This window comes from Eumetopias jubatus, unplaced genomic scaffold, assembly GCF_037043125.1.
Source record: "Eumetopias jubatus isolate StellerSeaLion01/CBP00866 unplaced genomic scaffold, mEumJub1_p1.0 scaffold_17, whole genome shotgun sequence".
In the NCBI taxonomy this organism is placed as follows: domain Eukaryota; kingdom Metazoa; phylum Chordata; class Mammalia; order Carnivora; family Otariidae; genus Eumetopias; species Eumetopias jubatus.
In genome coordinates, this window is record NW_028274823.1 from 80,197,501 (window position 1) to 80,210,232 (window position 12,732).

The 12,732-nt window shown below is 43.0% G+C and overlaps 1 pseudogene; it reads left to right on the forward strand.

Moving 5' to 3' along the window:
* The first annotated feature begins 8,044 nt into the window (after positions 1-8,044).
* On the forward strand, positions 8,045-12,539 carry LOC114210259 (triosephosphate isomerase-like; annotated as a pseudogene).
* Positions 12,540-12,732: the final 193 nt, after the last annotated feature.

The window sequence follows — 12,732 nt, forward strand, 5'->3', positions numbered from 1 at the left end:
CTGGGCTCTCTATTCTGTTCTATTGGTCCAAATGTCTGTTTTTGTGCCAGTACCATGCTGTCTTGGTGATCACTGCTTTGTAATATAGCTTGAAATCAGGCAACGTGATGCCCCCAACTTTGTTTTTCTTTTTCAACATTTCCTTGGCGATTCAGGGTCTTTTCCATACAAATTTTAGGGTTGTTTTTTCCAGCACTTTGAAAAATGTCATTGGAATTTTGATCAGGATGGTGCTGAAAGTATAGATTGCTCTGGGTAGCATAGACATTTTAACAATGTTTATTCTTCCGACCCATGAGCATGGAATGTTTTTCCATCTTTTTGTGTCTTCTTCAATTTCTTTCATGAGTGTTCTGTAGTTCCTAGACTATAGATTCTTTACCTCTTTGGTTAGGTTTATTCCAAGGTCTCTTATGGTTTTTGGTGCTATTGTAAATGGAATTGTTTCTCTAATTTCTCTTTCTACAGTTGCGTTGTTAATGTATAAGAGAGCAACTGATTTCTGTGCATTGATTTTGTGTCCTGCCACATTCCTGAATTGCTGTGTGAGTTCTAGTAATTTGGGACTGGAGTCTTTTGGGTTTTCCACATAAAGTATCATGTCATCTGCGAAGAGAGAGAGTTTGACTTCTTCTTTGCCAATTTGAATACCTTTTATTTCTTTTTGTTGTCTGATTGCTGGACTTCTAGTACTATGTTGAACAATAGTGGCAAGAGTGGGCATCCTTGACGTGTTCCTGATCTTAAGGGAAAGGCTCTCAGCTTTACCCCATTGAGGGTGATATTCGCTGCGGGTTTTTCATAGACGGATTTTATGAACTTGAGGAATGTTCCCTCTATCCCTGTACTCTGAAGAGTTTTAATCAGGAAAGGATGCTGTATTTTGTCAAATGCTTTTTCTGCATCAATTGGAGGGACTATATGGTTCTTCCCTCACCTCTTATTAATGTGTTCTCTCACATTGATTGATTTGTGAATGTTGATCCACCCTTGCATCCCGGGGATAAATCCCACTTGGTTGTGGTGGATGATCCTTTTAATGTATTGTTGGATTCTATTAGCTAGAATTTTTCTGAGAATTTTGGAATCCATATTCATCAGGGATATGGGTCTGAAATTCTTCTTTTTGATGGGGACTTTGCCTGGTTTGGGTATTAAATAATGCTGGTCTCATAGAATGAGTCTGGAAGCTTTCCTTCTATTTTTTGAAACAGCTTCAGGAGAATAGGTATTATTTCTTTGAATGTTTGGTAGAATTCCCCAGGGAATCCATCAGGCCCTGGGCTCTTGTTTTTTGGGAGGTTTTTGATCGCTGCTTCAATCTCGTTACTGGTTATTGGCCTATTTAGGTTGTCAATTTCTTCTTGTTTCAGTCTTGGCAGTGTATAGGTTTCCAGGAAGGCATCCATTTCTTCCAGGTTGCTTAATTTATTGGCATATAGTTGTTAATAATAATTTCTAATAATTATTTCTATTTCCTTGTTGTGAGTTGTGATCTCTCCCCTTTCATTCATAATTTTATTTGGGTCCTTTCTCTTTTCTTTTGGATAAGTCTGGCCAGTGGTTTATCAATCTTATTAATTCTTTCAAAGAACCAGCTTCTAGTTTTATTAATCTGATCTACTGTGTTTCTGGTTTCTAATTCATTGATCTCTACTCTAATCTTGTTTCTCTTCTAATGCGTGGCTTAGGCATCGTTTGTTGCTTTTTCTCTAGTTCTTTAAGGTGTAAAGTTCATTGGTGAATTCGGGATTTTTCTATTTTTTTGAGTGAGGCTTAGATGGCTATGTATTTCCCCCTTAGGATCACCTTTGCAGTATCCCATAGGGTTTGGACCAATGTGTTTTCGTTCTCATTGGTTTTCATGAATTTTTTAAGTTCTTCTTTGATTTCCTGGTTGACCCAAACATTCTTGAGGAGAGTGGTCTTTAGCTTCCAAGTGTTTGAATCTCTTCCAAATTTTTTCTTGTGATTGAGTTCCAGTTTTAAAGCATTATGGTCTGAAATATGCAGGGAATAATCTCAATCTTTTGGTATTGGTTGAGACCTGATTTTGACCCAGTATGTGCTCTATTCTGGAGAAAGTTCCATGTGCACTTGAGAAGAATGAGTATTCTCTTGTTTTAGGGTGGAATGTTCTGTATATATCTATGAGGCCCATCTGGTCCAGTGTGTCAATCAAAGCTCTTGTTTCTTTGTTGATTTTCTGCTTAGATGATCTGTCTATTGCTTAGAGTGGACTATTGAGGTCTCCTACAATCAGTGTATTGTTATCAATATGACTCTTTATTTTGATTAACGGTTGACCTATGTAGATTGCTGCTCCCATGTTGGGGGAGTAGATATTTACAATTGTTAGATCTTCTTGTTGGATAGACCCTTTAAGAATGATACAGTGTCAGGGCGCCTGGGTGACTCAGTCGTTAAGTGTCTGCCTTCGGCTCAGGTCATGATCCCAGGGTCCTGGGATCGAGCCCCGCATTGGGCTCCCTGCTCTGTGGGAAGCCTGCTTCTCCCTCTCTCACTCCCTCTGCTGTGTTCCCTCTCTCGCTGTGTCTCTCTCTGTCAAATAAATAAATAAAATCTTAAAAAAAAAAGAATGATACAGTGTCCTTCTGTGTCTATAACTACAGTCTTTAGCTTAAAATCTAATTTGATATGAGAATTGCTACCCCAGCTTTCTTTTGAGGTCCGTTGGCATGGAAGATGGGTCTCCATCCCTTCACTTTCAGTGTGGATGTATCTTTAGTTCAAAATGAGTCTCTTGTAGACAGCATATAGATGGGTCCTGTCTTTTTATCCAATCTGCAACCCTGTGCCATTTTATGGGAGCATTTAGGCCATTCACATTGAGAGTGATTATTGAAAGATATGAATTTATTGTCATCATGTTGCCTGTGAAGACCTTGTTGCTATAGATTGTCTCTGTAAATTTCTGTTGTATATCACTCTTGGGGTCTTTCTCCTTTTTAGAATCCCCCTTAATATTTCCTTCAGGGCCGGCTTAGTGGTCACATATTCTTTCAGTTTCTGCTGGTCTTGGATACTCTGCATCTCTCCATCCATTCTAAATGACAGCCTTGCCAGATAAAGTATTCTTGGCTGCATGTTCTTCTCATTTAGTACCCTGAATATGTCTTGCCAGCCCTTTCTGGCTTGCCAGGTCTCTGTGGATAGGTCTGACGTTATTCTGATGTTCCTCCCCCCTGTACATAAGGAATCTCTTCCCCCAACTGCCCTTAAGATGGTTTCCTTGGTTCTAAGATTTGCGAGTTTTACTATTACAAGCTGGGGCATTGGCCTGTTTTCCTTGATCTTGGGAGGGGTCCTCTCTGCCTCTAGAACACGAATGTTTATTTCATTCCCCAGATTAGGGAAGTTCTCAGCTATGATTTGCTCAAATATATCTTCTAGTCCTCTCTCTCCCTCCACCTCCTCAGGGATCCCAATAATTCTGACATTGGAACGTTTCATGGTGTCACTTATTTCTCTATTTTCATGGATTTTGAGTCGTTTTCCCCTGGCCTCCTGTTTTTCCTTCTTTTCTATTAATTGGTCTTCTAGATCACTAATTTGTTCTTCTGTCTCGCCTACCCTAGCTGTTAGCTTATCTAGCTTAGATTGGATCTCATTGATAGTTCTGCCAGTTCAGCTTTCATTTCTGCCCTTAGAGACTCTATGTTGCCATTAATCATTTTCTCCATTCTAGCTGTTGTTTTCACAATTGCTACCCTGAATTCCATCTCTGACATCTTGGTTATATCTGTGGCAGAAGTCACAGTCTCTGAGTCTTTCCTATTTTGGGGGTTCCTCTTCCTAGTCATTCTGTTGAGGGGTGGTTGAGGGAATGTACAGAGTCCAAATTATTGACCACAACCGAAGCAAGATGCACCTGTTTTAAAGGGACCTTAGGGTTGCTGGACTCTTGTTTTCCCAGCGTGTCTTCTGGGGGAGGGGCCTGCTGTGCTGTTACTCAGGCAACCTTGTTTCGGCAGAGTTGCCCTGCCCCCTGTGGGGCAGATAGGATCAGTGAAAACCATTTTTGGGGGGGGGCTTTTGTTCTCTGGCAGCTTTCCCTGGTAGCTTCCCGGGTCTCTTCTGAGAGTCAGAGCAGAAGAGATTGTTTCCCACCCTTGGCCTCAGAGCAGAGAGATCGAAGTCAGTTCTTCAGTGAGCTCTCCAGGCCACACTATCTCCATTTCTGTCTGTGCTGCTATAAACTGCAGCAGCCTGGGTTGTGTGCCCCTCCGCAGTGCTACCAGTCCTTGCCTCCAATTCAGGGCAGGTCTCTGCCCTTTGTGCTTCTAAAACCGCCAGCCGCCCCCAGTTCGCCCACATCGCCCCGCTGCTCCGGTTTCTGTCTGGGGGCTGCCCTAAAGTCCTTTCCCCGCCACTACCGGTCTGTGAGTCTGTGCCCTGTCCCCAGCGCGTAAGGCTATCACTCACTGGCGGTGTAGGGTCCCCATGGCCAGGCTCCCTCCCCCTGCCGTTTATCCTCCAATATCTGCCCACAGAATCATGGCTCCCCGCTTGTACCTCAAAACCAAATGCCTGCGATATTCTGTTTGTAGAGATCCAGACCTATCTTCTTACATCTCAGGCTGATTTTGTGGGTGTTCAGAGTGGTCTGGTAGATATCCAGCTCAATGCTGGGGACCAGTTGGAATAGGGTCCCCTACTTCTCCGCCATCTTTTCCTGAACTGCCTGTGGCTCTGTTTAATCGGCTGAAAGAATAATAGGTGCTGGGGCGCCTGGTGGCACCATTGGGAAAATGTAGGACTCTTTGGCTCAGGTTGTGATCTCAGGGTGGTGAGATCGAGCCCCACGTCAGGCTCCACACTCAGTGGGGCATCTGCTTGAGATTCTCTTTCCTTCCTCTGTCCCTCCTGCTCATGCTCTCTCTCTCTAAAATAAATAAATAAATCTTAAAAAAAGAATATTAAGTGCTTATATAGATTTAGTATTCATAACAACTCTCCAGACTATAATAGCAATTAATCCAAATAAGTTTTAAGTTCATGTGCCCTAGAGTTCATCTTTTCTGTTTTGTTTTGTTTTTTTTTAAGATTTTAGTTATTTATTTGAGAGAGAGAGAAAGCACAAACCGAGGGAGAGGCAGAGGGGGAGGGAGAAGCAGGCTCCCCACTGAGCCGGGAGCCTGACGTGGGGCTTGATCCCAGGACCCTGAGATCGTGACCTGAGTTGAAGTCAGATGCTTAACCGACTGATCCACCCAGGCACCATACGGTTAAACTTAATAAATGAAAGCTAACTGAAGTTTGTTGGTTTAATTAAAACAGGCATGTTTTCAGAGTTACCAGCATTAGATGTAATGCAGATAAGCAACTTTTTCTACCTGGGTTTACTAATCATACAAGATCATATTACCTCTGTTACAGAATTTGTCAGCAAGAAAGATAAGTTAAAGATAACAGTTAGCTGTTTAATGTCTTGTGAAATGTTCATGACTCATCTAAACATAATTATTAAGAACAAGTGAATTAAGTAGATGTAAGTAAGATAAAGTTTACAAATTAACTTTCTGGCAATATTAATGTCTTAAGAAATAGTGTCCCCAAATCTTTTTGGTAATTTAAAACCTTGGAGTTTTGCTGAATTAAATTAGTTGGTGGCTAGTCATTAAATATTTATTTAAGTCATTTCCTAATAAAATAATATATTGAGACATTGATTGCTATGCATAAGTTTATTTGCTTTTGGCTTTTAATTTTTACAGAGAGATTGTAAGATTGTGTGTGTGTATATATACCTTATATATATTTAGGCCTATTAATAAATAGGTTTTATGATAGAAGAATTGAGATTACTATGAGGAGGAGTATACTTCTAGAATTTTGTCACTTTGGTTAAATTGATAAGTATTGTTTCATACTTTCCTGTGATCCTATTTAGCCAGGTGTCCAAACCTTCTGATATTCTTTATAAACCTCCCCAAATCAAAATCTAAATTAAGTCTTTTTGACCGGAAGAAACATTGGGGGGATTTTTTTAAGAGAGTCCCTGGAGCATTGAACAATCTATTAAATTAATTAGTCTTATCTGATATATTAAAATACATGGGAAGCATTGTCAAATAAAAAGTAATCCTGGGGCACCTGGGTGGCTCCATCAGTTAAGCATCCGATTCTTGATTTCAGCTCAGGTCTTGATCTCAGGGTCATGAGTTCAAGCCCTTCATTGGGCTCCACACTGGGTGTGGAGCCTACTTTAAAGAAAAAATAGTCATACTAAACCTTCTTTATGTTATATTTGCATGATGTATGTTAATGTAATGTTCCAAAAATTATATGAAATTCCTAACATTCTGACACCAGTTAAATGAGAGACTGTTCTTCTTGTAGCAGGACATTCAATGTAGCTTGCCTTCCTTTAATCCACAGCTGATAAAAAGGGATATGCTTCAATTTTACAAAAGCCTAATCAAATCCATAGAGGATAATCCTACTTTGGTAGAATAGCCTTTCCACAGTGTGCTCCTGGGAGACCAAGACATTGAACATCAGAGCCTCCAACCTGGAGATATGGTTTATTGGAAAAGACATCTCCACAAAGACTTCATCCAACCTCCTCTGGTGCCACAAAATTAGAAGGCACTGATTCATGGATTCATGGTTCTCATTCTAAAAAGGCTCCAACATCCAACTGGATGACCAAATCAGCTGAAAACCTCAAACTGACCACATCCCAGAAAAGAAGCAGACGACATCTGAATATATTTTCCCAAGAGCCAGGACCAAACCAGTACAATAACTCTTTCATAACTATCAAAATCTAATGGAAATTCCTAAGCTCACTGAGATTTTAGACTATTGTTTCTCTGTATAGGAATTCTTATGATTTTTGCTGTTTTACACTCAGTAGGACTTCTTCACTGGTGGTCACTAACTCTTAAAGGTGTCTGTATACCTAGTGTTCTTCCCTCCCTGTCTTTACATATATCCAACCTTCCCCCCATGGCCGCCCATCCCTAAGCTTGCCAACTCAATGAAACTTGTGGGACTCTCCCCCAAACTGACCCCTGGCTTGAGCTCACCTCCCTTCATTGCCTGTTAATGACTTTATGAGTACTGTCACCATGTCTGGTTTGATGTATGCACCTAAGGGGTATATTTTTCTTTGTGGATATGATCACCAGTCTTGGGCTTATGAATGTCTTGATAGTTGGAAAGGCTTTGGTGGCATGTGTTTTTGTTTTTTGTGGTATTTAACATTCTCTTTAACTTTCTCAAAATGGCTACAACCACTATTCCCGAATCTCACTCAAGAAGGAAAAGAGACTTACCGAGAATAGATGATTACCCTGATGAGGAACTTTTTGAATATGAAGACAACAGCTGTGGTCATAGCCAAGGCTGTGACCTTCCTGCCACATATTCTGGGGATCATTTTAACCAATACCTTGGAATCATAAATTCATGGCTTGGAGTAGACCTGGCAGACTTAGAAGTTATGATGAGAAACCTTACCAGAACTGTTAACAGAAGAGCTCGCTCCGCTCCCTGAACCATTAAGACCCAGCAGAAGTCTTTAGGTTTCCTAGCCCAAGTGATCCTTGGTAATAGAATAGCATTAGACTGTTTATCTGTAGCTCAAGGAAGGCTCTGTATCGTTGCTAACACCTCATGTTGTACATGGATAAATACCTCTTCACAGGTAGAAGCAGAATCCCTAAGTTACTCAGATGAGCTAAATCCTTAACAAGACATTCATGTTTTACATCAGAATGGTTTGATTTTAATTTCTCCTATTTTTCTGCCCCTCCCCCTGCTCCTGCTCTCTTGCTCTCATAAATAAATAAAATCTTTTAAAAAAATTTGTTAGGAGGAGACAATTAGACTTGCTTCCCTGGAAAGCTGAATCTGGGGCATGTCAGAGCTGTCACATAGGCATTTGGGTCCCCTTGTCAGCCATGTTTTTTCATGTGGCCTGAAAATAATAAAAACAGAAGAAGCTTGTTGAGAGAGAACAGCAAGTGGTTGAGATGAGAGAACAGAGAACTGAGGTAAGAGATGGAACGTTCTTATGGTGCCTTTCGTCCACAGCTTCACCATCAAGAGTCAAGGGCCAAGGACTGTGCAGTGTCTTGTGGGGTTTCCAGGTGAGTATGGAGTTGAATGAAACTGGATTACCAAAGACTGTGGACCTGCCACCATATTGAGGGGTGTTTCTAGTGGTGTGAAGACTCAGTGACTGGTCAGTGTGTGGACCCAGATCTGCCTCACACCCTACAGGAGAGCTTCAGCCCACTGTTGCCCGTGATGGAGGTTGGTGGCTAGATTCTGGATGGCTGTGTAAGAAAGGAAGGATTAAGGAAGGTAGCTCCATTTTCAGTCAGTCTCCTAACTATAGAAGGAATCTACTGTAACATATAAAAACCTACTCTTACTAAAGTGATCAAGATTCTCGTGGTTACTTTTGGTTTCAGCCTGACGGAGATAAACAAGCCACTTGGTTCAGGAATGAAGGAAATGAGCCAAATACCAAGAAAGCCTCTTAATCCCTGATCACTTGGACAGGAGCTAAGAGCAAGGTGTTGTGGTTTGACATAAGAGTGCCCAGCTCACCGCCCAGCTCAGGCCTCACCGGTTATATAAGCTTCCTCGGAGGCATCCTGAACTAGCCAGAAAGTTCTGCACAAATAAAAACTTCTCAGTACCTGAGATAGGTTTATCCCTGTGTTCTGACAAATGCTCAGGCAGTAAGCAAATGCCAAAATACATGAATTAGAAAAGCTCTCCTGTTTTGGGAAACACGTGTCTTTGGAATTCTTGTGGAGAAAAGCGATTGGGGGGCGCCTGGGTGGCTCAGTTGGTTAAGTGACTGCCTTCGGCTCAGGTCATGATCCTGGAGTCCTGGGATCGAGTCCCGCATCGGGATCCCTGCTCGGTGGGGAGTCTGCTTCTCCCTCTGACCCTCCCCCCTCTCATGTGCTCTCTCTCTCTCTCTCTCATTCTCTCTCTCAAATAAATAAATAAAATCTTTTAAAAAAAAAAAAGAAAAGCGATTGGGTTTGTAATTTTCCAAACGCACTGGATAGCATGCAGAGACATAGACAGAATGTTTGTCATTGTTGTGAATTTGGCAGCGGTCCCAGTTCTAAGGGGCTTTGGCTCAGAGAGAACAGATTCTCAGAATCTTGTCCATGGGTGACATTAGAGAGATCAGAGAGCAAATAGCCAACAAAGGACACACACATACACGCCCGTGTGTGTGTGTAGAAAACTAAACTTTCAGAAAACGAAATTTCACCACTAGGCGATGAGTGGTGTCGGACCAGCTCCCTGAGTGAATGACCAGCTGGGATGAGTTGCTTCACCTCCATGAGCCTCAGACTCCTCAGCTGGTAAAAGATGATTGGATGTCAACCCTCACTGCACACTAGAAGCATCTAGGGAGGTTTTAAGAATAATGCTAATGAAGGGTCCTGGGTGGCTCAGTGGGTTAAGCGTCTGCCTTCAGCTCAGGTCGCGATCCCAGGGTCCTGGGATCAAGTTCCTCATTGGGCTCCCTGCTCAGTGGGGAGCCTGCTTCTCCCTCTGCCCCTCCCCCTGCTCATGCTCTCTCTCTCTTTCACTCTCATAAAAATAAAAGTCTTAAAAAAAAAGAATAATGTTAACTAGGCCCCATCCCAGGCCAACTGAGTACATGTCTGGGAATGGGCCCCCACTCCTGTCTCTGTGTTAAACAGAAATCCTCAGGTGATTTTGATGTACACCTGGGCAGGAAGCAGGGCCTAGATGATGCCTGTAATCTACTGTATAACTGAGATTCCCTGAGTGATCTGAGACTCCATCCCTGGACCTACTTCCTGTTCTGTGTGGCCCAGATTCAGTGTCTTCATTACTCTGTGCCTTATTTCCCCTCCTGCACCATGGACAATTAACCCCACAGTCTCCTCCCGATCCACAGGATGGCATGGGAGAAGAATGGAATTTTGAGTGTGCGGACCACTATATAAAAAGCATGTTCTTGGCTTTTGGGATTATTCCCAAGTACTTGCAATTACAACCGTGAAGAACTCAAAGACTCAGAAATCCTTTGTTGTGAATGGTCTGATGGATTTCACATCTTCGGCTCTTCACGCATTCTCTCAGTCCACCTTGACCCCCAGTTTGGCCTATTGCAACATATTCAAGTACTAACTGAATTTTATCATTGTCTTTTTGACATTTCAGGCTTATTTTGAAATATTTACGGGTTCACAGGAAGTTGTAGGAAGAGCCTTGTATGCCTTACACTCCATTCCCCCCCAAACCCCCACCCCCCCAATGGCTAATTCCTATATAACTGTAGTACTGGCTCAAAACCAGGAAAGTGACATTGGCACTGTGTGTATCTTTTAAAGATAAAACAGATCATGAGTTCACCTTACAAATTCAAGTTTATAAGATTTTTACTTAACCTAATTGTGTATCTTTTCTCCTGAACTGAATGTCTAAGTGAGGCTGGTATTCATACGATCTATTCCACAATGTGCTACAACAGCCTCAGAGTAAGAAAATCAACAAAACAACCTTCAAAACGATTGCTGAGTAGAGTTTAAGATTTTTTTTTTTTGCTTTTCTTTTTGTCCATAAGATATATCCTTCTAAAAATATAGAGATAAATTACAGCGTACTGAAAAATCACGGGGTGGGGGTGATACTGGCCTTCTGTGTGTTGGTTCCAGTGCCATGGTGCCCTCAGGAAGTTCTTCTTGGTGGGGAGCACTGTAAGAAGAGTCTGGGGGGACGCATCACCTCTCTGAACACTGCCAAGCTGCGGCAGATGCCTAGGTAGTTTGTGTGCCCCCCACGGCCACATGGACTTGGCCGGCAGAACCCCAAGACCTGGCTGGGAGAACTGCTGCCCAGTGACGGACGGGGCCTTCCCTGGGTGATCAGCCCTGGCCCTCCTGAGGGCACTCAGAAAAAAGGCCTGTCTCTGGGGAGTCAGATGAGCAGATAGGGCAGAAAGGGGCCCGCACCCTTGCAAAGGGACTGTAAGTAATCGCCTGCACTGGGGAGAAAGAAGCTGAGTGAGAGGGAAGCTGGCATCACTGAGTAGGCACTTTTGAGCAAACCAAGGCCACCATAGATAATGCAGAGGACTGGAACAAGGTTGTCCTGGCCTATGAGCTCATGTGGGCCATTGGTACTGGCCAGACTGCAACAGGAAGTACACGAAACACTCCAGGGATGGCTTAAGTCTCACGTGGCTGATGCAGGGGCTCAGAGCATCCTGTTTATGTTGAAGGTTCTGGGACTGGAGCAACCTGCAAGGAGCTGGCAAGCCAGTCTGCTGTGGGTGGCTTCCTCGTGGGTGTTGCTTCCCTCAAGCCCAAACTGGGGGACATCATCAATGCCAAATTGCGCCCCTTCCATTTACCCTACTCTTCCTGCTCAGCCAGGGACAAGGTAACTCAGAGGCCCAATCACTGCGTACCCAACTGCCCCCCAAAGCTGCACATGCTTCTGGATGGTGTCACCTGCTCCCTCTTGTGGCCTAATCCAAACTGTACCCCTTCTTTACTTTTACCCCTTACCCTGTAATAGTTGGGAGAGGCCTTTCCTTTTCTGCTTACCATCATGGTTGGCACCACACAGGTGACCAAGGTGGCTTCTCCTTGGCTTGAGAGGGGAAAGGGGTGGAGTTTGTTCGTGGGTCCCCTTGGTCCTCAATGAGAGCAGTAGAGAGACGCCATCCTCTTCTCCCGACTCGTGCCACAAGGTCGAGGGCTGAGAGCCAGGGGTGTGACTCTGTCCCGCGGTGCCAAAGACTGTGTTATATGTTATGTGTTTGCAAAGTTTCACGTGTGGGGAAAAGAAACACCCGGCACGTCAAACAAATCACTTGGAATATTTTCTCTCCATGCACTTTTATCCTCTAGCCCATATATATTTTGTTTCCCTTGCCTAATTTTGGTTTCCCTTTTAGATATGGCTTTTTTTGACCTTTCTATCCTAACCGTTTTGTTTTGAGCATCATCAGACAGAGAAAAGTTGACAGAACTTTACAACAAACACTAGTATACTCACCACCTAGATTCTACAGTGACATTTGACTGTATTTGCTTGATTCCATATCTACTCATCCATCAGGCCTTGATCCATTAATTTATCTTCGTTTTTGTTGTGGTGTAAGAAAGCAATCGGTTCCATTAGCTGATAAAACACGTCAGCATGGGACACCTGGGTGGCTCAGATAGTTAAGCGTCTGCCTTTGGCTCAGGTCATGGTCCCAGGGTCCTGGGATTGAGCCCCGCATCGGGCTCCCTGCTCAGTGGGGAGCCTGCTTCTCCCTCTGCCTGCCACTCCCCCTGCTTGTGCTCTCCAATAAATAAAATATTTTTTAAAAATGTCAGCGTGCATATTGTGATGACTTTAGTCCCATCTTGTTTACAAGAAAAAAGACAGTATTCCTGCTCTAGTAGTTTTTTGCAGGTTAAATATAATAAATCAGTTCTTTTTTAGTAGCGACAAAGTTGAAAAGGGTGCTAATTACGTTGTTTTTTGTTCCCCAGATGTCTTCTGAATGACCAGCCTCCACACCAGTCAGTTCCAGCTCTCAGGGAAAAACCAACCTTACAATTCCATGGCCTGTAGAACTAAATCCCTACCCAATATTTTAAAAGATTCTTGGTGGTGTTTGTATTCCCAAGGTTTCAACCCCTCTGACCTTCTATTGCCCTAGACGTTGCTTCTGTTTTTCGACTTCCACCCAAACATAGA